The sequence below is a fragment of the Ursus americanus genome, chromosome 17 (genome assembly GCF_024610735.1).
Source record: "Ursus americanus isolate L20-20 chromosome 17, mUrsAme1.1.p, whole genome shotgun sequence".
Taxonomy (NCBI): Eukaryota; Metazoa; Chordata; class Mammalia; order Carnivora; family Ursidae; genus Ursus; species Ursus americanus.
In genome coordinates this window covers 45534724-45560075 of record NC_142143.1, presented here as the reverse complement: position 1 = coordinate 45560075, position 25352 = coordinate 45534724, and the positions used below count along the sequence as shown (strand labels likewise).

At 37.1% G+C, this 25352-nt stretch overlaps 1 protein-coding gene across 10 annotated transcripts in view; it reads left to right on the top strand.

Annotated features, from left to right (window-relative positions):
• FRS2 (fibroblast growth factor receptor substrate 2) overlaps positions 1-25352 on the top strand; it is a 111808-nt gene that overhangs the window by 64887 nt on the left and 21569 nt on the right. For 5 of the 10 annotated variants that reach the window (XM_045789607.2, XM_045789601.2, XM_045789606.2 and 2 more), the window contains one exon: positions 20148-20248. The exons of 2 other annotated variants lie outside the window; for them this stretch is intronic. The gene's annotated coding sequence lies outside the window, so the exon portion shown is untranslated. Of the gene's footprint in view, positions 1-8324; positions 8421-11138; positions 11247-20147; positions 20249-25352 lie in introns of all 10 variants that reach the window. 3 more of the 10 variants (XM_045789608.2, XM_045789602.2, XM_045789603.2) reach the window with 2 other exon arrangements.

Genomic DNA, 25352 nt, shown 5'->3' with positions numbered 1-25352 from the left:
GCAATGGTGAATAAAACTGCTAACACCTTAACACAAATTAACGCAGTGGCATCAAACCGATGTATTATATTTTTCACTGCCGTACATTCATAGTTTTTTTAAAATCCAGTTTTATTTAAGAATGTCCTTGATGTGGGGCGCCTGGGTGGCTCAGTCAGTTAAGCCTCTGCCTTCACCTCAGGACATGATCCCTGGGTCCTGGGATCAAGTCCTGCATCAGGTTCACTGCTCAGCCTTTCCCACTGCCCCTCCCCCCTTAAGAAAAAAAAGAATATCCTTTTGCATTAAGCAATAAAAATATTAATTTCTTTTTAAGATGAACTTCTTTTTAATTTCTTTTTAAGATTTTATTTATTTGAGAGAGAGGGTGAGAGGCAGATTACAAGCATGCGGGAGGGGTAGAGGGAGAAGCAGAGTCCCTGCTGAACAGGGAGCCTGATGTAGGACTTGATTCCAGGACTGCAGAATCATGACCTGAGCTGAAGGCAGACGCTTAACCAACTGAGCCACCCAGACGCCCAAAAATACTGATTTCCTTAGATCTTGACTTCGAGTACTCGTCCTGTATACTGAAGCATGATACTCATCTTCAGAAAAAGTACTTGCGCAACCGAGGTGTGAGCTGAACTACTGCTTTTTTCTGTAACAACCTTTTTCTTTCTTGAAAAAACAGGGTAGGCAAACTTTGATTATTTGAACTTATGTATTTGACATTTGTTTTTCTCAGAAATGAACTAAGTGGGCCTAACACTTCAAGAAAAACAGCTGTATTTGTAGCCAATCGTAAAAAAAATAAAATAAAAACTTCCAAGTAAAATTTAGAATTTTGGAAAACTTGTACATTATACTGTGAGCTTGACAGCTTCCCAGATACTCGAAGGCTTTTCTTGCAAAGTGGGTAATGATATTAAAGAATGTTGTATTTTTCTTTTTCTTCATATTGTATTCTGAATTGTGTCAATTTTGAGGAACACCTGCATAACTCAGTGAATCAGTATTTTCCAAATGACCAATGTGTCATGATACTAAATCACATGTGGGTAAAAGATCCATTCAAAGCGCAAGATAAATCAGTGGATTTTAATGTAATAGAATATGAAAAGTTCATTGATACAGTTTTAGAATCCTCTAACCTACAGGAAATGACCATTTGTTGAGTTCAGGTATAGTTTCAAGAATATCAACAGTTACTTGAAATAATTATTAAAATATTCTCTTTCCCAACTCTATATCTGTAATGAGTCTAGATTTTCTTCATATGCTTATATACTTTAACCAAAACAGCATATTGCAGAATCAGTCTTAAGAATCTAGCTATCCTCTATAAAGCCAGAAATTACAGATATTTGCAAAAATATAATGTTACTTACCAAGTTTTTTGGAAAATAAGTTTTTTTAAAAAAGTTTTCTTCACATAGATGTTATTTATATTAATGCATCATAAGCTTATCCTTTTAAATAAATCAAATATTTTAAACATTTCTCACATCTAACTTCTGATTTGGTAAATATCCATAGATAATAACCCAGTAAAAGCTCTTTGAAAAAATTCTCAAATAATTTTTAAAAGCATAAAGGGGTCCTGAGACCAAAAAGTTGCTGAACTGCTTGCTGACCTACAGAAATCATAATGACATTTCATTTGTATTTCTGACATTATGCATTTGTCCCCCTCTCCTTTTTCAAAAAAAGGGGACATGTCCCAATTTTATATTTAAAAAATTTCAGTCTCCTTTATGGTTTTCAGCTTATTTTCAAAAGAAATCTGTAAAATGATGATAAATACATCTATAATTGCATTAAAACTACATAGGTCTAGCACAGTCTATGCATGAAAGTATTTCTATATCTTGTTATGCAAGTTATCCCAAAATAACATAAAATTCAGTTAAAAACAGGCCCTTTTGGAAGCAGTGCCATCCCAGGAGCAAGAGCACACCTGGTTCCTAGATCTTGATTTCTTTTTTTTTTTTTTTTTTAAAGATTTTATTTATTTGACAGAGAGAGACAGCCAGCGAGAGAGGGAACACAAGCAGGGGGAGTGGGAGAGGAAGAAGCAGACTCCCAGGAGAGGAGCCTGACGTGGGGCTCGATCCCAGGATCACGCCCTGAGCCGAAGGCAGACGCTTAATGACTGCGCCACCCAGGCGCCCCTAGATCTTGATATCTAATGCAGTTCTCTATGAAAAGAAACCGGGGCTCCTTGGAGAAATGGCTGATTCAAGGACTGGGGCAAGAAATATGTAAGATCAGCCTAGAGCATCTTGTAGCGCCAGAAAGTAAGAAAGTGCTTAAACTCATAACGATGGGACTATATCAAAGGGACGTAGGAGCCAACGGAAAGAACTCCCAGTGGTCAAAGGTGGAAAAATTTGAGCAAGAAAATAAGTGTAAGGTAGTATTGGACTATAACCCAAAGTATAAAATAAATACCCATGGCTCCATATGGTATAAATAAGTTGTTGAATAAATAAATAAATAATGAAGAGACAAATCTCCTCTGCAAAAGAACTGCAAATAATTTATGTTGATACTCCATCTTCAACAAGGGAGAGCATAACTCCCCACTCCTTGCGTGTGGGCTGTGCATAGTGACTTCCTTTTAAAGAATACACTAGTGAAAGGAGATTGGGAGGAGTAACTTTACTCCTGGAGTAAAGTTAAAGTGGAGAAATCTGATAAACACTACCATAGCCATGTCAGTAGTCATTAGTCATATCGATAGTTTGTTCCAGAGGATATGCTGTGATGAAAATGGCACTTTACCTCCGTGGTCTTCCTCCCCAAAACCCATCACCCCAGTCTAATCATGAGAAAAATAGCAGAGAAGTCGCAGTAAAGGGACATTCTGCAAAATACTTGACCAGTATTCCCCAAAACTGTTAAGGTATCAAAAACAAGGAAATTCTGAGAAACTGTAGCCAACAGGAGCCTAAGGGGACATAACTAAATGTAATATGTTATCCTGAATAGGATCCTGCAACAAAAAAAGCAAATTATGTATAAACTAAGAGGATTTGAATAAAGTATAGATTTTAGTGAATAAGTATATATCTGTATTAGTTTATTAATTGTAACAAATGTGCCGTACTAACGTAGGATGTTATTAACATGTAACACCAGCTGTGGTGTCAGTCTGTGGGAATTCTGTACTATCACCTCAAGTTTTCTCTAACTCTAAAACTATTTTAAAAATAGTTTATTAAAAAAACCCACTATGTCCTTTAAGTATGTTTTTAAACCCAGAAATCATGTACTTAACAACTTATACTAGATTTTTGCTCATATTCCACTCTTAAATACATATTAGTCCTGGAGGAACCCAAGTTTTTAAAGGTCTAGTAAAAGAGCAATTTGCTTGAGGGTATTACATAATTGATTCTTATAAACAGGCCCATGTTTATAATGTATTTAATGCCAGCTTTTGGCCTACTCTCAAATGGTAGAAAGTTCTATTTATTGATCTTAAGTCCTTTTTAGTATCATTTGAAATTTTTTATCTTCAAACCAATCAAACTTTTTATTAAAAAATATTGGCCATACCTTTGAATGTATAGTTTGTTACTTAAAAGCCCTTTCTTATTCTTTGATATAATCTTACCACATTTTTTTGGTTAAGATTTATTTCTTTGAGAGAGAGCGTGCCCACGGGCATGCAGGAGCTGGGGGTGGGGGGGCAGAGGTGGAGGGAGAGGGAGAGAATCTCAAGCAGATTCCCTGCTGAGCGTGGAGCCCTGTGTAGGGTTCCATCTCATGACTCTGAGATCATGACCTGAGCCGAAATCAAGAGTCCGTCACCTAACCGAGCTACTCAGAGGCTACTCTCATCTTACCACATTTTTAATTATTTTTTTTATTTGAGTGTAGTTAAGGCATAATGTTACATTAGTTTAATCTTAACACATTTTTAATAATTTAAAGAGAGTACTGGTTTCAAACAGTAATTAATTTATTTCTTTATTTTTCAGAATAAATTTGTCTCAGGCACTTGAATGGTGATACGGTTATCTTTTTTATTACTAAAGCAAGTGTCACTGGGGCCATATATTAGGAAAATAGCATTTATTGCCCCCAACCCACCTATTTTCTTGCTGGGGGGTGGGGCTGGGGAAGTGTGCTGGATATTTCCCCCTACTAGCACACTTGGTTTTGACGAAATAGACACATTAATTTGTAGCATTTTATTAAAAACTGAAAATGCGCATGCTGACAAACCCAGTCTCGAACAGTTGCAACCCTGTCAACAAGAGGAGCAAAGCCTTACTTCGTCAGCTTTACTTTCGGTTTATTTGTAGATGGAAGAAGAAAAAGAGGAGCTCTTTTGTCCTTTGAATTTTTAAGCAGATTTTTGAGTCACTAGCGTAAAGAAAGAAAATATTTGAAGAAGCTAATGAATGTTGATAGCGAAATCATTTCAGTAGCCTGTGATATTCCAAACTCATGCTTTCCACTTACATAATCGTATTCCTCTTTTAGCAGAGATAGCTACCGAATAACAAGACCAAAGAAATATCAAATAAGTAGACCAAAGATACTAGTATTGCCATTGCATATGGTAGGTAATTCAGGTGTTATTCAAAGAAAATTCTAATTTATTAGGCATCTTTTAAGGTTAACAATTACAAGAGCTTAGGAAAAGGTTTAGGATCAACACAGTTCCCTGGTGGTCTAGTGGCTAGGAAAAGGTTTAGGATCAGAAATCCAACGTAAATAGTAGTCTCAATCCTAGAAGTCTATTCACCTTCACCTAGGTCTGTGCCAAGACTATAGAACTTCAAGGAGTGACCTGACATAGCTTGGTGGAAATAAAACAGCTTGGGCAATGATTTCGAGGCAGTTGAGTTGCCCAGTTAGACTCTTCAGGTATCACACAGTCTTTGAATGAGAAGGAGGACATCTGGTGGCACCTGAGTCTTGTGAGTATACTTGCTCACTCTGACAGCGCCAGGATAACGTTGCTTCTGAGAGAAGTTTTGTGGCACCATATGCTAAGTTTTAAAGCATTTTTCATGAAATAACCGTCAGGGTTCAGACCAACCTAAGTAATTTTGAGCTCTATTTTAAAACGTAATCTTAATAAAAAACTGTTAAGTAACATGCCAATTAGTAAGAATGTACGATTATTTGGTTGTAGTTTTATTGATATGTTTTTATATTGAAGAAATTCAGGGGCAGAATGTGTCAGTAATTATGTTGTAATTGTGAAACATTATCCAGTGCCTTTTATTCATTCAGCTGAAACTTACTGAGCATTTAGTATGTGTCTGGCACTGTGTGGCCACTGGGGATATAGCAGTGAAGGAAACAAAGTCTTTGCCCTCCTATGAAGTTTACATTTTGTGGTGTCTATGGAGGAGAGAAACAGGGAATCCAAAAATAAGTCAGTATGTAGCATGCTAGTTGGTAATAAGTCATTTGAGAATAACATAGCAGTGTAAGGAAAAAAAAAGGAAGAAAGGAGGTACCATTGTGGCACAGGGGTTTACCTATTTCATGTAAGGTGCTCAGATAAGTCCTCTCATAAATTGATCTGTGAGTAAAGACCTGAAGTAAGTGAGGGAGCAAGGGTATCTGGAGGAAGACGGTTTCGACAGGACAGCAGTTGCAAAGGCCTTGAGGTAGGAGCACGCTTAGTGTCTTCGAAACAGCCCGGAAGCTGGTGTGGCTGGAACAGATGCGGAAGGGGAGAGTTAGTACGCGAGATCAGTAGTGGAGCCAGAAGGGCAGGAAACAATACTAAAATATTTGGGATCTTGTAGGCCAGGCCATTAAAAGTTCTTTAATTTTTTTACTTTTAGGGGAATAGAAGGAGACATGCAAGGTTTTGTCTGGAAAAGTTGTGAACAACTTTGAAATGGGTAAAAAATGATAAGCAGGTTTTTATCTTGCTCATCTATTGGGTTTATCTGTCTCGGATTTTCTTTGAGTTACTTTCTAATTCTGTAATTTGTAGAAGACCGTTAAAAACGTACACAGTTCACATTCATAGTGCAAATGAATTGTGTCCAGCGGAATACAATTGATTATTGCCCTCAGAATTTTGGATCTATTTGTAAATTCACGCCAGAATTCCCAATTTTTGTGTGTGTGTGTGTGGTTCTTGGAGTTTTTCTTTGAACCAGTTGTAACATTTTAATGACTCCCTTATTAATTAATGACTTCAATAATATCTTGGACATATTTATTTTACTTTGTGTATGAGTCATGTCTTTTTACCATTAGAAAAAAATCAGTGACACTTTTTGATAGAATTAATCTGGTTGCTCTGTTGAGGAAAGGAGCAGCCCAAGAGCAAAGGCAGAGATTAATTAGAAGTCTATTGCAAAAATTCAGACATGATGGTAACTTGAACCAGAGAATTAGTGGTAGGAATGGTAAACAGTGGTTGACATTGGGATATATTTTGAAGATAGATCTGAAAGGATTAATAGATTGGAAAGTGAGAGTGAGGGGTCAAGGATGACTACGAGATTTGAGGGTATTAATCATAATAAAATTTAGTGAAGTTAAAGAGATTTTTTCCCCTAAAAATTGGTAAAAAATCCTTTTCCCTTTTAATTATTTTTAGGTTGGCAATTTTTATTTTCTATTCTTAGGTATTTTGTTGGTTTGAGTAAGAAATGTAAAAGCTGGTGACCATAGGCTCTTTTCTCCAGGGGTTAGAGGGCAATATATAATTACTATATTGAAAACATCAGTAGCAACTTGTATCAGTCAGCGTTCTGGCAGGAAACAGGACACTGACAAGTATAATAGAAAATAATTCAATGATGGGATTATTTGCAAAGTGTAGGCAGGTTAAAGGAAAGCAGCACGTAATGATGACCAAGCTAGTTAGCAATAGCAGGAAGCTGTTACCACTTCTAGATCTGAAAGGGACAGGGGACCAAATGATTACCTGAACCAGCAGTAGTCATACTTACGGAGGTTGGGGGGGGGGGTGGTTCCTGATAGGAGCCATCAAAAAAGCTTTAGTGGGGAATGGAGCCACAGCCAACCTGGTCTGGCGGCATTCCGTGCAGGTCAGGCTTCTAGGGAACAGAACAGAGTGAGTGGCTCTGGAGGGTCAAATGGAAAATAGCCAGAATTGCAAATAGCTTCTAAACTCTGTCATAAAAACAAGTAAGCAAACAAACAAACTTATGTGCCTGCACTTTAAAAAGACGAAAAGAAAGAATTACTTTTTTAGTAGTAGAAGTTATAAAAACTCAGTTGGGTAGGTTTTAATGACATTAAACGAAACAGGATTATTACAGCTAAAAATCAACCATAAAATTTGGTTGACAGTTAAAAGTTTTGTTTTAATTTTATCTTTTGAAATAATCTCCCCACTCAGCATGGGGCTTGAACTCACAAACTCAAGGTCAAGAGTCATATGCTCCACCCACTGAGACAGCCAGGTGTGCCCCAGAAGTTTTTTTTTCTTTTTTAATTGAGGTAAAATTGATACAGAATGTATTAGTTTCAGGTATTCAACATAATATCACATTTGTATACACCACAGAGTTATCACATGAGTCTAGTTTCCATCTGTCACCATGTTATTGTAGTGTATCATATTGATTGATTTGCATATTTTAACCATCTTTGCATTCTTGGCGTAAATCCTACTTGATCATGATGCGTGATCCTTTTAATGTATTGAATTAGGTTTGCTAATATTTGTTGAGGATTTTTGCATCTATGTTCATTACGGATATTGGCCTGTAACTTCCTTTTTTGGTGGTGTTTTTGGTTTTAGTACATCATAATGCTGGCCTTGTAAATGAGTTTGGAAGCATTCCCTCCTCTTCAGCTTTTTGGAAGAGTTTGGAAGTGATACGTATTAATATCTTTGAATGTTTGGTAGAATTTACCAGTGAAGTCTGGTCCTGTACTTTTGTTTGTTGGGAGGTTTTCCGTTACTAATTCAATCTTCTTACTAGTAATTGGTCTATTCAGATTTTTTTATTTCTTTTTGATTTAGTCTTGGAAGTTGTGTTTCTAAAAATTATCCATTTCTTCTTTGTCCAATTTTTGGATTGTAATTGTTCATAGTAGTCTCTTATGAGCCTTTGTATTTCTGTGGCATCAGTTCTATCTTCTCTTTCAATTCTGATTTGATTTGGGCCTTTCTCTTGGTGAGTCTAGGTAAAGGTTTGTTTATATTTTCATAGAACTAGCTCTTAGTTTCATTGATCTTTTCTATTGTTTTTTTTAGTCTCTCTTTCACTTATTTCCAATCTGATCTTTATTATTTCCTTCCTTCTGTTAACTTTGAGCTTTGTTCTTTTTTTCCTAGTTCCTTTAAGTATAACAGATTGATATTTCTCTTGTTTCTTGAGGTGGGCCTGGATCGTTCTGAACTTTCTTCTTAGAACTGCTTTTGCTGCATTTCATAGATTTTGGATGTTTGAATTTCCATTTTCATTTGTCTCAAGGTATTTTTTAAATTTTCTCGTTGATATCTTTATTGACCCTTGGTTGTTCAATAGCATGTTGTTTAATTGTCACACATTTATGATTTTTCCAATTTTCTTCTTAACTGATTTCTGGTTTCATACCGTTATGGTTGAAAAAGATGTTTATTATTTCAGTCCTCTTAAATTTTTAAACAATGTTTTATTATTTGAGAGAGAAAGAGAGAGAGCGTGTACAAGCTGGGGGGAGGGGCAGAGTGAGAGGGGGAGGCAGACTCCCTGCTGAGCAGGGAGCCAGGACCCTGAGATCATGACCTGAGTGAAGGCAGACACTTTAACCCACTGAGGACCCAGGCTCCCCTCAGTCCTCTTAAATTTGTTAAGATTTGTTTTGTGGCCCAAGATATGATTTATCCTGGAGAATGTTCCCTGTGTACTTGAGAAGAATGTGTATTCTGCTGCTTTTGGGTAGAATGTTCTGTATGTTTCTATTAAGTACATCTGTGTCATTAAATAAATGTTTCATTTAAATAAATGTTTATTTTCTCTCTGGATGATCTATCTATTGATACAAGTGGGATATTAGAATCCCCTGTTATTATTGTATTGCCATCAATTTCTGTCTTTAGGCCTGTTAATATTTTCTCTGTATATTTAGGTGTTCTATGCTGGTGCATAAATATTTACAAGTGTTATATTCTCTTGTTGGATTGTTGGATTCTCTTTATTATTATGTAATACCCTTGTCTTTTATTACACTTTTTGTTTCAAGGCCTATTTTGTCTGATAGGAGTATGACTACACCAGCCTTCTTTCCATTTCCGCGTGCACGGAATGTCTTTTTCCATCCCTTCACTTTCAGTCTGTGTGTGTCTTTAGATCTGAAGTGAGTCTCTTGTAGGCAAAGTATAGATGAGTCTTTAAAAAAAATCCATTCAGCCATTCTTTGTTTTATGATGAGAGAATTTAGTTTACTTACATTTATTATTTTATTTTATTTTTTTGTTACTTTAGTCACCATATAGTACATCATTAGTTTTTGATGTCGTGTTCAATGATTCATTATTTGCATATAACACCCACTGCTCATTACAACACGTGCCCTCCTCAATAACCATCACCGGGGCACCCCATCCCCCTCCCCCCGCCCCGAAACCCCAGATTGTTTCCCGGAATCCATAGTTTACTTACATTTAAAATAATTATTGGTAGATATGTATCTATTGCCATTTTATTAATTGTTTTCTGGCTGTTTTTGTAGTTCTTCTCTCATCCTTCTGTCTCTTGCTCTCTTCCCTTGTGTTTTGATGCCTTTCTTTAGTGTTGTGTTTAGATTTTTTTTTTCATTATCTTTTGTGGCTGTATTATAATTTTTGCTTTGTAGTTATCATGTGGTTCATACAGAATAGCCTATATATTTAACAGTCTATTTTAAGCTGAGAGCAATCTTAAATTTGACTGCATTCTAAAAACTCTGTAGACTTTTGCTTCTCCCTTACCACATTTTATGTTTTTGACATCATATTTTACATCTTTTTATTTTGTGTATCCCTTAACAAATTATCATAGTTATAATTAATTTTACTACTTTTGTCTTCTAACCTTCATTCTAGCTTGTAAGTGATTAGTCTACCAACTTTACTATATTTTCACCTTTACCAGTGAGATTTTTATTTTGTGTTTTCTTATTGTTATCCTTTTCTTATTCTTTTTAGCTTAAATAAGTCCCATTAACATTCTTGTAAGGTTGGTTTAGCTTTTGCCTGTCTGGAAAACTTGTTATCTCTCCTTCAATTCTGAATGATAACCTTGCTGGGTAGAATATTCTTTGTTGGAACTTTTTTCCTTTCAGCGCTTTGAATATATCATGCCACTTTCTTCTGGCCTGTAGAGTTTTTGCTGAAAATTCAATCTTATGAAGGTTCCCCTTGTAGGTAACAAGTTGTTTTTCTCTTGCTGCTTTTAAGATTCTTTATCTTTAACTTTTGACATTTTAATTATAATGTGTCTTGGTGTGGATCCCTATGGGTTCATCTTATTTGGAACTCTCTGTGCCTCCTTCTCCAGGCTAGGGAGGCTTTCAGCCATTATTTCTTCAAATAAGTTTTCTGCCCCTTTCTCTTTTTCTCTTCTCCTTCTCAGACCTTTATAATATGAATGTTGGTTTGCTTGATTTTTTCTTATTGGTCTCATAAGCTATCCTCACTTTTGATTGATTGATTGATTGCTGCTCTGTTTGGGTAAGTTCCACTACTCTGTCTTCCAGGTTACTGATCCTTTCTTCTACTTCATCTAGTCTGCTGTTGAACCCTTCTAGTGTGTTTTTCAATTCAGTATATTCTCGTGACTTCTGCATGGTACTTTCTTATATTTTCTATCTCTTTGTTGAAGTTCTCACTGTGTTCATTCATTCTTCTCCTGCTTGGCGAGCTTCTTTATGACCATTGCTTTGAACTCCTTATCAGGTAAACTGTCTTACTTATCTCTGTTTCATTAAGGTCTTTCCTGGGGTTTTATCTTGTTCTTTCATTTGGAACATATTCCTCCTTTTCCTCATTTTGCTTGTCTTTCTGTATTTGTTTCTGTGTAGTAGGTAAATCACCTATCTCTCCCAGTCTTGAAGGAGTGGCCCTGTGTAGATGATGAACCTAGATGAACCTATTGTTCAGCCTTACTCTAGCTCTTGGTAGTTTCTCAAACCTTTGTGATTGTCTCAGTAGCCTGATTTACTCTCAACAGGTCCCAGTTGATGAGGATGTGCCAAGACCTGCCAGTGTTCCAGAGGGAGTGATCTCAATCAGTACCTGGTTTCAGGCCAGTTGGAAGCCAGATCCTCAGGCTTTAAAAGTATGCAAATAAATACAGTACTGAGGGACTGTAGTCATAAACCCTGCTGACTTCCAGACCAGCAGATCTGGAGATGTCCCCTGGGCCACAGTTGCAAAAATCAGGGCTTCAGAGAAGTCTGTAAGTTCATTTCTGGGAAGTAACAGTGATCTGTGGTGCAGCCCAGGTGGTGGCTCCCTGCTTACATTCCCTGAGAGCTCCTTTATAACCTCTAAGTGTGTGGCAGACCTGAAGCCTGTACCTCCTGGTACTGAGGGTATGTTTATGTTTGCTGTTTGTTCAGTGCCTTGGGTGTAATAACCTTCCTAGAACTGTCTTTCTTATTTTTATAGTCCTGTGGAGCCCAGAAATGCAAGCCCCTTTGGCTACCAGGGCCAGGTGGTCAAGGGGCATCCCCTGTGTGGACTGTGCTCACCCATGGGCTTTATGAGACTAGCATGCTAGAGAGTGCCAAGGGTAGAACAAGCCTGCAATCTTCATGAGGCAAGGAAAGAACTTTGGGGGTGGGGCATGCCCGTGGCTTTGGCAAGGCTGTGTCTGCATGTGCCTGCCTGCAATGGTAAGGTAGAGGGAGGGTACAAAAATGGCACTTGCTTGTACCTCTCTCCCCAAAGAAACTCCCAACTGGTTCTTGCTCCTCTAGCAGATACTTTAAGATTAGTAAATAAATCTCCTTCACATATATTTCAGTTACCTCTCAAACTGCTGCTTTTGCACTGGATCCAGGGATAAGTGAGTCCACACACAAGCCCCTCAAAAGGAGTATCTCAGATCCCCACCGCTCCCCACGTCCCCTGGACATAAACCCTGTTGGTTTCCAGAGCCAGATGTTTTTGGGGACTTATCTCTCCAGTGTAGGTCCCCAGGGTTGGAGCGCCTGAAGTGGGGCACAGATTTTCACTCCTTGGGGAAAGGCTCCGGACTGTGAGATTACTTCTTGTGGGTGGTTGTGGCGGGGGGGGGGGGGGGGGGGGGAGGAGGTAGGATAGTTGGTGAGACTGTGTCTCTGCCTCACTTGCCTAACTTGATATGGTCCTTCTATCACTTTTGGAGGGAGCTGTTCAGATGGTTAGTTTTCAGTTCTTTTTTAGTGGGAATTTTTTCATATGTAGCTGTAGATTTGGTGTGTCCATGGGAGGAAGTTCAGGCTCTTCCTGTGCCACCATCTTGGATGACTTTCTACAAGTTTTTATATCACATTAAATGTTTTACTTTGGACTTACAAGGTTAAAAATGCCTTTCTTGGGGTGCCTGTGTAGCTCAGTCGATTAAGCATCTGACTCGATTTCAGCTTAGGTCATGATCTCTGGGTGGTGAGATTGAGCCCCATGTCAGGCTCTGCACGCAGCAGGGAGTCTGCTTGAGATTCTGTCTCTCCCTCTCCCTCTATCCCTCCTTCCTGCTTACATGCACGCACATGCTCTCTCTAAATTAAATAAATCTTTAAAAAAATGCTTTTCTCTCTTTTATGTGTTTTACTTAGAATTAATTGAAAATGATTTTTAAAACTTCGTAGAACCATTACTTTCTATTTCTAAATATTTAAGAGCCTTTTTGTTGTATCTTTCCCTTTGTCCTTTTATTTTTTTATTTTTTATTTTTTTTAAAGATTTTATTTATTCATTTGACACAGAGAGAGAGACAGCCAGCTAGAGAGGGAACACAAGCAGGGGGAGTGGGAGAGGAGGAAGCAGGCTCCCAGAGAGCAGGGAGCCTAATGCGGGGCTTGATCCCAGGGCGCTGGGATCATGACCTGAGGCAAAGGCAGACGCTTAACAACTGAGCCACCCAGGTGCCCCTCCCTTTGTCCTTTTAATGCAGGTGTTTCAGATTTTGTTTAGTCCTTGAAAATTCCTTCATTTGAAGAAAAGAGCAAAGTCATCTCATCAACTTCTTGACCGGTAGTGGAATCTACTGAACATTGCTAGTGACTGGGAACTCAGTTCTTTCTAGAAGATGAAGTCTGTTTTATTCTCACCGACTTCTGTGTTTTGGTTTAATTTCTGTTTTAGGAGCAAGTGAAGTCTGTTATTCCATGAAGCAGAAAGAAATTTGATGAAAACGGACTGTTTCTGCTCTGCTTTTCCTTACTGCTAAATATTACTTTCTTCAAACTTCCCGTGGTTTCTGCAGTCTTACCAATGAGACACTGTTTCTTATCCCATCTCACATTGAATCATTCTGTTCCGTAGGCTTTTGTGATAGCACCGTCTTTGAGATTTTCTTTTGGGTCCTTGGACAGTGCCTGTCCAGTCTCTTTTCTGGACTTCCCTTCCTCTGCAGTTCCCTTAAATATTAGTGTTTCTGAGTTTCTGTAGGCCTTACTTTTCTTCTCACTGGGCGGTCTCATCTTGTCCCAAGCCTTGCATCCGTAAGTTGACAACCTAGATTTATATCTCCAACTCAGATCTTTTTCCCACCTCCATACCTGTATTTCTGTTTGCCTGTTGCCTATTCCCACTTGGATATCTCACAGGCATCACAATGTGTTTAAAACTGTTCTAAACCTTGTGTCCGTCTGTGTTCCCCAGCCCAGCTCAATGAATATTCATTCCTGGAGCCTTGCTTTTCTTCCCAGTTGAATCAATCATTATTGATTCGAACTTTTATATTTTGCTCTAATCCATCTTTCTCCATTTTCATTGTTCACTACCCTAATTCAGACCCTTCCCCCAGTTGTTACTACTGCAACAGCCTCCAAACCTGTAACAACCATATGAGGTAGGGAGTGGTGGTGTTTTTAACTTACCTGTGAGCAAACGTAGATTCAGAGAGGTTAAATAAGAATTCAGATTTCTGTTGCCCTAAAGCCCATTATATTTGCATTCTGTCATGCTGCCTTGCTGGCATTAATACTGCCTCCTGCCGGGGGGACTTAGGATGCTGAAAATAAAGCCTTTTATTTTAGATTCTGATGTGGTGTATTAAAATATATTAAGACAGCAGAGCTGTTGTAAGCCATTTATCAATTATATGAGAAGGAGAATCTTGCCCTAGCTGCATTCTGCCTCATATTTAGCAGGGTTCATAGTTTCAGAGCATTCACATTTGCGGTTCGCATGTAGAAAATTTTTAAGGCTTTGACAAGAATGTTACATGTACCTAATTATATGAGACTAATATTCTTTGTGGCTAACTGTTGAATTAATTAAGTTCACAGATTTCTAAAAAAAAAAAAGAGTTAAAGTGATAGCTTTTCAGCCATTACTCGTGAAAAAATATTGGGAGAGTGAGACAGAGTAAAACATCTTAGAAATTCTCACTGTTTTCTGTAGACATTTGTTTTCTCCACATTTGCCTTTAAAAAAGAAAAATATTCTCACCATTGCTTTAAAATTATATTTTATCATAAATTGTGCTCAAAGGGAATATCCCCAGTGATCTTAGCTGTACTTTTGAAGATAGCTCTTCAGAATTATCTTGATCTTGGATGATTGGTATCCTAGTTTAAGATCCAGGTAAAACTGAAGGAAAACAAACCTTGAAACCTTTAGGGAAAGAGTGAATATTGTCTTTGTTAAAGTGGTAGACAGGAAAACTAAAAATTCTAAATTTGGCTTTTAGTAAAATTTTGATTAATTTTTTCACTTCATTTCCCCATATGAATGAAGAAAATAGTTCCCAGCAGTCTGCACTGAAAGATTGTTCTCTAGACAAATATTTATCAAGACTCAGAAGAACACTGGGTTTTGGACACTGAAATCCTGTCACTTGATTGTAACTATCTTTTAACATCTGGGAAGGAGCAAAGAAAAGATTTGTAACAAACATCCCTTAGTGTCATTTGTAATGAGTTGATAGTTTTCATTGTATCTTATACTTCATTGATTCTAAGAGACTTTTTCCGATTTTATTAATAGAAATTTAGGTGTATCTTAACAATCAGTGGCATGTCATAGTTCAGTGGGCAACGTTTTTTTCTTAGTGGTGTGTAAAACATCAGCCTTAAACTCAATTGTGCCTTAGCTTTGATGAAAAACAGTGTGTATCTCCATTGATATTCAAAATAATAACAACAGTAATACATTGTTCTTGTGTCCTCCATACCTGAGGATCTTTTTTGGTCGCTTCTATTTTCTCAAACGTAACTATGACAGGAAGTAAGCAAAAAATGCTTCTAATGCTTAAAAGTGCTGTAATAAAACTCATGAAATAAATACCATGTATTTTAACATTAAATATTCCTTTGTCTCTGAGTACAGGGCCATATTTTGCACCCATTCTTAATAGGCTTAGTTATCCGATTATAGAGTCCACAAGGATTCAAGAGTAAAAAAAAAAAGCACATACATGTTTAAGTGAGAGTTCTAGGACCTGCTGTACTATCAACTGAGAATGAGGGTGACCCTATACAAAGAATTAAAAAACTTTTGAAAACAACACAGAACCCGGCACTGACCACATAGCACTTGCTAGTGTTAAGTAGGGACAGACAGCCTGATACACGTAAATCAGCCTGATTATAGCTTGGAAGAAACTCTGTCAAAATGCAGTCTGTTTGGTCCCACTGGCTCTTCCTCTAAGGGACAAAATATTTTATTTTTTCACTTTTGAGCGGGAAACATTTGTTATTGATTACGTTTCCCCTCCTATTGCTTAATGGAGTTCCAGAACATATTTTGCCCTGAAGGTATCAGAATAATAACTTTTGTGATAACTTTCAGACATCTGAAATAGGATTTGATTGTATAATCCCAGTGGTCTCTAGATCCTCATCATTCTGCAGTGACATTTTTAGGCCTGAGGGCTAAAGGTTGGGCATAGGTTGTGGGAAGGTGCTAGAGAAGGAAAAAGTAGAGGAGAAATACCTAAAGAGCACACCATGGTAGTGAAGAATGTTTCTAGAAGCTCTCAGTGGGCAGTTGTGCACCAGATGTCCAACTGCATTGTTAGTATTTATTTTTTAAAGATTTTATTTGTCTAATCTCTGCACCCAGTGTGGGGCTGGAACTCACAAGCCTGAGATCAGGAGTCAGATAGCTCCACCAACGGAGCCAGCCAGGCATCTCCAACTGCATTATTTTTGTTTGAAACAAACCCAAGCTATATATCTCCACAAATTCTTAGTATTACGGGAGCCTTTCAGGACATTCCCCTAAGACATGTGAATTCTGAGCATAACTTTGCTGGCTGTGAGCACCTTTAGCCTCAGAGTGGATGTTAAGTTCTGTGTATTGGCAGGTTTCCAGCATTTACTAATTAGGTTATGCCTACTTAACTACTCCTGGCAATTTCCCTTGGCCACTGCATTCTTCACCCTCTGCCCTAAACTGTTTTGTATGCAGTCTGCCTTTGGGCTCTGCTTAGACATTTATAGCTTTTCTTTCAAAAGAAGTTTTTAATAAAGTATTGATTTGTATATTCTTTAATAATTTATTGTTGATTATAAAAGCAATTCACTATAGAAAATATAAAGAGAAAAATTTCCTTTTCATCCTACCACCAGTGAACAAAAGTTAATATTTTAGTGTGTTTTAGTCTAGTCTTTTTTTTCTGGATTTATGTGTTGTGTGTAGGGGTGGGAGAGAGAAAAGTAAGTGTGAATGTTATTTTTTAAAATGAGAAGCCTCTTGTATTTGCTACTGGGCACAAAGAGTAATTTTTAACATAACCTTTTTTTTTTCCCCAGAACAATTTTAGAATCACAGAAAAGTTGGAAAGATAATACAGAAATTCTCATATGCCCTTTACCTGGCCTTCCCTAATGTTAATCTTATGTAACTATGGTACATATTTCAAAACTAAGAAATTAACACTGGCACAATGCTGTGAACTACAGACTTTATTTGAACTTCCCTAGTTTATCCACTGATGTCCTTTTTCTGTCCCAGAATCCCACCCAGGATACCATATTGCATTTTAAAAGAACAGTTTTGTTCTTTTTTCCCGCTTAACTTCAGACCATGAACATTTTTTTTGGTCATTAAGTGTTCTTTAAACAATACTTATTAATGGCCCCATGAGAGCTCATCAAATGGATAGATGTACTCTGATGTAAATATTTCTCGTTAACTTTGTGTGTTGGGTGGCATTTTGTGAGGTTGAGGAGTGTTAGAAAACACACACACACATCAGTCATTTTCTTAGTGGTGTACTTGAATCAGGTAATTTGAATGCTAGATTATAACAGTGATTTTTAATGCATTGCTCTAAAAGTAGAAAATAATCAAGATTATTTTCCTTAGAGAATATGTTTAAGAGCATTTTTAGGTTGAGTTAATGCAGAAACGGGTGAGCTGTTCATGAAGCAATTTGTTTTGAGGGTTATTTAGAGTTGCTTGGCGTTTGCCTAACCTTGTTTTAGGCAGATTGTGTGCGTACATTTTATATACACAAATCAGTCTGGTACTTGCATGATACCCACCTGTGTTTGAAAATACAGATTTATGGTATATTCTACCTATGCACTTAAGGATTCAGCTTTGACAATTACCACTTTATTTCCTTTGCTGATATCCTTCATTAGTGTTTATTTAGTTCTAGGTTAAGCATATAATAGAAAAAGCGAAGATATCTAGAGGTTTTCTTGCATGTCTTGTATTATTTTGTAGATGTTGACAGCTTGATTGATACTTAATAAGTTTCATCCTTGAACATGAAGTTTGAAGTTTAGAGTGGCTTGCATTTAATGTTTGCTGTTTTACAGAATTAAACCAGGTGCTTTTAAAGAACTATTTGGTGTACCCTACTAAGCAAAATACTGTTAAATTCATACTTAGGTTTTACCTCTTACTGTTGCTCTGTTTAGTAAAACCTTATAGGTTAAATATTATGCTAGAGTTCAGTCTGGACTAGTGGACTACTCTTCTATTAGGAGATTTATAAACTAGAGGTTTATTGTGAGGGTTAAGCCATCATTTGTTAATTTGATACAGTTCTATGAATTAATATATAGAAATAACTGAGTTGAAGAATATGAACATGGAATTCTGATATACAGTACTTTCAGAAAATTGAATGCACTATCTCTGTAAGATCAAATATATTCCAGTTTTCAGAGCTAGTGATAAATATTTTCTGGAGAATGCCTATACTTTCTTACTGCTGTCTTAAAATTATATGTCTTTCTGTGGTGCAGTCTGTGGATTTTTAGTGGAGAGAGCTGTGTGATCTGTTACATAGAACGTTCATCACTTTAATGTTACTGGAGGACGGTATTTGATTTCCTTGTGCATATTTTTATTCACAACATAAAGTACTATACTAAGAGTTTCTTCGAGAGTTCCCAAGGTTGATGATATTTTTTCCTATGATTGAAGGTGCTGGGATTGTTGCCATTGGTACTGATTACATTATCGAGTTAGCTAAGGCAGAGTGACTCATCTGCTGGGTTTGCACATCTGTAGTGTGTTTTTATATCTTAGGTCAGAGATTATGGACACTCAGACTTAATTGTACAAATTTCATCACCAGTGTTTCTAGATATAAGTATATTCCAAGGTTATAGATGACTCCGGGATTGAATTATGACAAGTATAATTAAAGGCAAACTGGTGTGTTTTTTTGTTTTAAGATTTTATTTATTTATTTGAGAGAGACAGAGATAGCGACAGAGAGAGAGCATGAGCAGGGAGGAGAGGGAGAAGCAGGCTCCTTGCTGAGCAGGGAACCTGATGTGGGACTCGATCCCAGGACCCTGAGATCATAACCCGAGCTGAAGGCAGACACTTAACTGACTGAGCCACCCAGGCGCCCAAAGTGGTGTTTTATATCATCTTCCATTTTAATTTCTCTTGTTTTATTTTTATCAAGCAATTTTAGTACCATTTTCTGAGTATTTGCTAAGTGCACACATAAAATTATAGGTAGATAAATGGTAAAGATATAGCTATAGATTCTTTCATTTCATTCTTAAAAGTCAAAATGTGTGATTGAAAATGACTTTTTCAAAATCAGTGTGAAATATGAGGTTAAAGTGGGTAACTCTTTTAGGTCTAGAAGGATTATCTGAGGTTTAGGTCATCATCCTATAGTGACACTCACTGTAGGCAGGTAAATGATGTTGGGAGAATGCTTATGTTCATAGGTGGATGCTGTGACTGGTAGGTTAGACTTTGGGCGTCATAGACAGTAAAACACCATTAATTGTATTCTTAGGAATTAGAAGTTCTCCTTGTTATGGACTCTAGATTTTCTGCTTCTATCGGACAGTATTTTGGTAAGACATTAGTGGTATCTTTATAAGTGAGAATGTGAACTATGAAAGTGCAAACTGCTTCATTTAATGGCACGAGCCTGTCTTCCTACCTGTCTCTTAATATTTTCCCATGCACACCCTACATTCCAGCTGTAAGGAATTATTTGCTGCGTCTGGAGCGAGCCATGTCCTTTTATGCTTCTGTGCTTTTGCCTGCATTCTTGATCTGGATTACCTGTGCCCTAGCAAACTCCCCTCAGTCTTTTAGGACTTGACTTAGAGGTTGCCATTCTCAGGAGGCCTTCTGTCACTTGTCTTTCCATCTGCTGTGAGATGTTCTGATGGCACTGGTCTGTGGGCTCGTAACTCAATCTTGTTTTCATTTTCTTATCTGTCTCCCTCACTAAACAGTAAGTTCCTTGAAGTCAGAGAATATGTGTGTATCTTATTTCTAGCATTTAAGTCAGTGCCTAGCAAAGAGAATTATTGCTTGAATGCTTCAGTGTGAAGATGGAGAAATGAATGAACTCAATTTTTTATTCTTTTATTCTCTCCTTAATATTGATAACTGTTTACAAATTATTGTTACCTTACTAAGTAATTTTTTGCTAGCTTAAGTCAAACAACTATATCTGAAATAAGGAAATGTCACTTTGTTAATATTTTAGATTTATCCACAGGAAAATGAATTGATAACAGTTTAAATATACATAAGTATGCACTTAATTTTTCTTGATCATGCTGGTTTTACTTATCTCTTACAGAGAAAACAGAAATGAGAGGAATCTGGTTTAAATTGCAGTACCAGGAATTTAGATTAGACATAAAGAGTATCCAGAAAATAAAGTACCAGATATTGAAGTGTGTAAGTAATGTCATTGATTTTTTGAAGAGTCTAAAAAGGAGGGTGGTGTGGTTAAATGGTTATGAATTGCAAAGTGGTTCACCAACACAGTCCCTAGTAAAAGAAAAAACCTAAAGGAAGAACAATCTCCTTGTATAGACTTAGGAATATGCAGATACAACCATATTCATGAATAGATACTTAAAAAATGGTTGGGTACTGTTTTCATTTTGTGTGTTTGTGTGTACTTCAGTTTTCAGCTAACAAGGAAACTATGTTGCAGGTGTCCCTACTTTTCACAGAATGGCTCTGGTTTTGGTGACTAGCAGAATATACTGAGAAATCTCTCCCCTTAGCTTGTTTTTTGTTAGTTTCTTAACTCTTCCTCAGAATAATATAAAGAATAAAAAATCCTTAGTTAAGTGTTAAGAATAAGCGGGAAACTCGTACATACCAATTACCAGTCAGACCATTGACATAAAGAACAAGGTTTTTGAATGTCATTCTCTTGATTGTTTTAATGTAATTAAATGTGGCAGTTAGCTATGCCCTAAACTGAGAGTTATATTGCTATGCTTCTAACTATAGATATTCTGTCCTGGCTGCATTTGAACAGAACTACTGTAGTATAAGCCAAATTCACCCCCAGTGCTACTGAACTGAAAGAGCAAATATACCTTCCTAAGCACCAAATTTATAATCACACTCATGAATAGAGTTCACTGTTCTCTTTGCTTGTCATTCTGCAAGAATCATATTGGAATAATTTAAGACAGCTTTACTAAATTTATTAATGTAACTCTTGTTATGAGGATAGTGCTTAAGTTTTAGGCTTCTGTGCTTATAGTGCAAAAGGCTCCTTTGTAATACAAGAGACAGGATTTTACCTGCAGTGGTGATATAATAATTCCTTGTCTTTTTAAACACCGTATATTTTTCTAAATGTTTTGATAGCTAGAATTTATTTGGTTTTCACAATAACTCTGTGAAATAGTTATCCTAATCTTATAAATGAGGAAATTTAGGCACAGAAAGGTTGACTGACTGCCATCTAAAACACTGTTTTAAAATAAATTACTTATTATTTCAGTGGCTAGCATTTACTAATTGCTTACTATATACTAGGGACTGGTTTAAGCTTTTTATACATATTGATTAATAAGAACTTGGGCTTTGGAGTCAGATTTGGATTTAATTTGGCTCTTCCTCTTATCAGCTGTTGACCTTGGGAAAGCTACCTAACTTCTTCAAGCCTTGGTTTCCTCATCTGGAACACAGAAATAATGGTAGTACCTACCTCCCAGGGCGGTTGTCTAGATTGAGATAATCCAAATGCATTTATGTGTAGTGTACAGTGAAGGCTTTAAAATCAGTTTGCTATAGAAAATATTTAGTATAATTTTTAGCTTCTTGATTATTTTCCTGGTAAAATCATTGTATTCTTCTTGAGTATTGAGTCATAGTTGGTCTGATACACCAAAATGATATACAAAGTAACATCCATGTTACAACAAGATTATAGCTCCATATAGTGTCTGTAGCTACCTCTTTCCTTTCACGACCTCTAAATCACCTTTTGGTTCTAAGCCTTTTGCTGGTGGGAAGAAACCAAAGACAGTTAACAAGTCATGGATAGTCTTTTGTTTCATGGATAGCAGTCATGTTTCAGAGTCAAATGCAGGACACCTTTGGTCCATTGGGTTATATTCATTCCAGGAGTGCTGTTTTATATCAGTTATTTGGAACTCAGAATGTGTTTTTGTATAGGAAGTATCCTTTTGAATGAAGCCCATAAAGTCTTTTAATCCCTGATAAAACGGACATGCTGAATATTTGCATTGAAAAACAATAAAAGCAAGTAAAAACTTCATAATACTTTGGCAGTGCTGATAATCAAGGAATTAAAATGACAAAACTGAATATATATTGATACTCAAAATGTATGGTAGAATAGGAAGCATCAGTAATCTTTCCCCACAATTGCACTGGCAGAATCTTACATAGCTGTTTTAGTGCTTCCAAGTTACTGAAGTTGTTGAAGACCTGCATGTGCCAGAAGGCTTGGTTATAAATTGCAATTAATTTCAGTCAGTTTTACCTCTTAGCACAGCTACCCATCTTTTCCTCCAGCCCTGCGCAGCTTACACACAGCTTGTGAAAGCCAGGATAGGCAAAAAAGATCCTCTTTGCCAAATGTCAGAGATTTGTGCTTGGGCACTGATTGTTGCTTCTGATCACAGAGGTACACACAAAGAAGCGGGCAACCAACCATTGTTGTTGCGCCTCCGCCATTGTTGCAAGCCCCTCCCCTCCAGTGAAGGTGACTTCTAGGATTTTAAAGGACTAGCACCTTCTTTTGCCCCATTCATTTTTCTTTTTTTCCCTTTTGGGAAACAGACATTACAGACTACAACATTCAAAAACAACTGCCTATACAGGGAAAATTTGAAGGTGACCACACTTGTCCAGAAAAAGGCCCAGAAAAGATCTGAAAAGACAAGCACTCGAGTTCAGATGTCAGGCTGACTGTTGGCACAGAGCCAGTGTACAACAATCAAAAAAATAAAAATAAAAACAATCACAAAAAACAGCAAAGGGGAAAAGGAAAAGGGGAGAATCCGATTTCCAGAATTACCATATTTTTTATTAAAATATCCAGTTTTCAACAATAAAGCCATAAGGCATACAAAGAAATAAGAAAGTGTGGTCCATTTAAAGGGAAAAAAAATCAACAGAAATTGCCCCTGAAAAAGTTCTGATGATAGACATGTTACAGAAAGATGAAACAATGGTCTTAAAGATGTTCAGAGAATTAAAGGAAAATGTGGAAAACAGAAAAAATACCAATAAAGAGAAAACAAGAAGAAATCAAATAGAAATTGTGCAGCTGAAACGTACAGTAACTAAAATGAAAAATTCAGTAGTTTCAAAGGCAGATGTGAGTAGGCAGAGCAAAAAGTCAGCAAATTTGAAAATGGAACAATGGAAATTATTAAGTTTGAGGAATGGAAGAAGAACAGATTGAAGAGAAATGAGCAGAGTCTGAGAGACCTGTGGGACATAGTCAAGTGGAGCGACGTACATATGGGAGTGCGAGAAGGAGATGACAGAAAGGGGAGGAGAGAATATTTGAAGAAATAAGGGCTGAAAACTTCCCATATTTGATGAAAGACACGAATATAAACATTCAGGGAGCTCTTTGCACTCTAAATAAGATTAACTCAAAGAGACACAACCAAGATGCATTATAATTAAACTTCCTAAAGCCAAAGACAAGGAATCTTTTCTATTTAAGATTTTATTTATTTGAGAGAGAGAGATAGCGAGCGAGCACAAGTGGGGGAGAGCAGAGAGAGAGGGAGAAGCAGGCTCCCCGCTGAGCAGGGAGCCCCATGTGGGGCGCAATCCCAGGATCCTGAGATCATGACCCAAGCTGAAGGCAGATGCTTAACCAACTCAGCCACCCCGGCACACCCCAAAGACAAGGAATCTTGAAAGCAGCAAGAGAAAAACAAATCATCACATACAAGGGATCGTCAATAAGATTATTAGCAAATTGCTCATTAGAAACTTTGGAGGCCAGGTGGCAGTAGGCTTATATATTCAAAGAGCTAAAAGAAAAAAACTGTCAACCAAGAATTCTGTATCTGGTGAAACTGTCCTTCAAAAGTGATGGGGAAATTAAGACATTCCCAGATAAACAAAAGCTGAGGAAGTTCATTACCACTAGACCTGCCCTGTAAGAAATATGCAAGGGAGTCCTGCAAGGTGAAACCAAAAAGGACGCTAGACAGTAACTTGAAGCCATACGGAGAAATGAAGGTCTCACTAAAGATAAATAAAGGGGAGTTATAAAAGCTAGTACTGTTGTAAGAACGATTTGTAACTACACTTTTTGTTTTCTACATGATTAAGAAACTAATATGTTTTAAAGGAGGAAAAAGCTAGTATTGTAATTTTGGCTTGTAATTCATTTGTTCTCTATATAAGAGACTAATACGGGGTGCCTGGGTGGCTCGGTCAGTTAAGTGTCTGCCTTCAGCTCAGGTCACGATCCCAGGGTCCTGGGATCGAGTCCCACATTGGGTTCCCTGCTCAGCTGGGAGTCTGCTTCTCCCTCTCCCTCTGGTCTCCCCCCCTTCTCTCTCTCTCCTCTCAAATAAATAAAATCTTAAAAAAAAAAAGAGAGACTAATACATTTAAAAGAATGATTAGTTTGTGTATTTGGGCACACAGTGTATAAAGATAGCTTTAGGACATCAGTAACTGAAAGGAGTGGGGATGGAGCTGTAAAGGAGCAGAGGTTTTGTATGTTATTGATGTTAAGCTGGGATAAATTCACGTTGGACCATTATAACATTAGGATGTGAAATCTAATCCCCATGGTAACCACAAAGAAAATAGCTATAGAATATACACACAAAAGAAAATTAGAAAGGAATTTAAACATTTCACTATAAAAAATCAGCTAAACACAATAGAAGACAGCAATATGGGAAATGAGAGACAAAAAAGCGTAAGACATGTAGTAAACAAATAGAAAATGACAGAAGTCCCTCCTTATCAGGTATTACTTTAGTTGTAAACGCATTAAGCTCTCTCTCCAGTCAGAAGACAGACTGGCAGAATGGATAAAAATACACGATCCAACTATATGCTCTCTACAAAGAGACTCACTTGAGATCCAAAGACAAATAGATTGAAAGCAAAAAGACAGAAGAATATATTACATGCAGATAGTAACCAATAGAGGGCAGGAGTGGCTATACTAATATCAGATAAAATAGACTTTAAATTTAAAAAGGTTATAAGAGGGGTACCTGGGTGGCTCATTTGGTTAAATGTCTGCCTTTGGCTCAGGTCACAATCCCAGGGTCCTGGGATTGAGCCCCACAGAGCCTGCTTCTTCCTCTGCCTGCTGCTCCCCCTACATGTGCTCTCTCTCTCTCTCTGTCAAATAATAAAATCTTTAAAAAATAATAAAAAGGTTATAAGAGACAAAGAACAATATTACATATCAATAAAATATTCAACAGAGCAAGAATGTATAACAGTTATAAACACTTATGTACCTAATGACAGACCATCAAAATATACAAAGTAAAAACTGACGAATTGAAGGCAG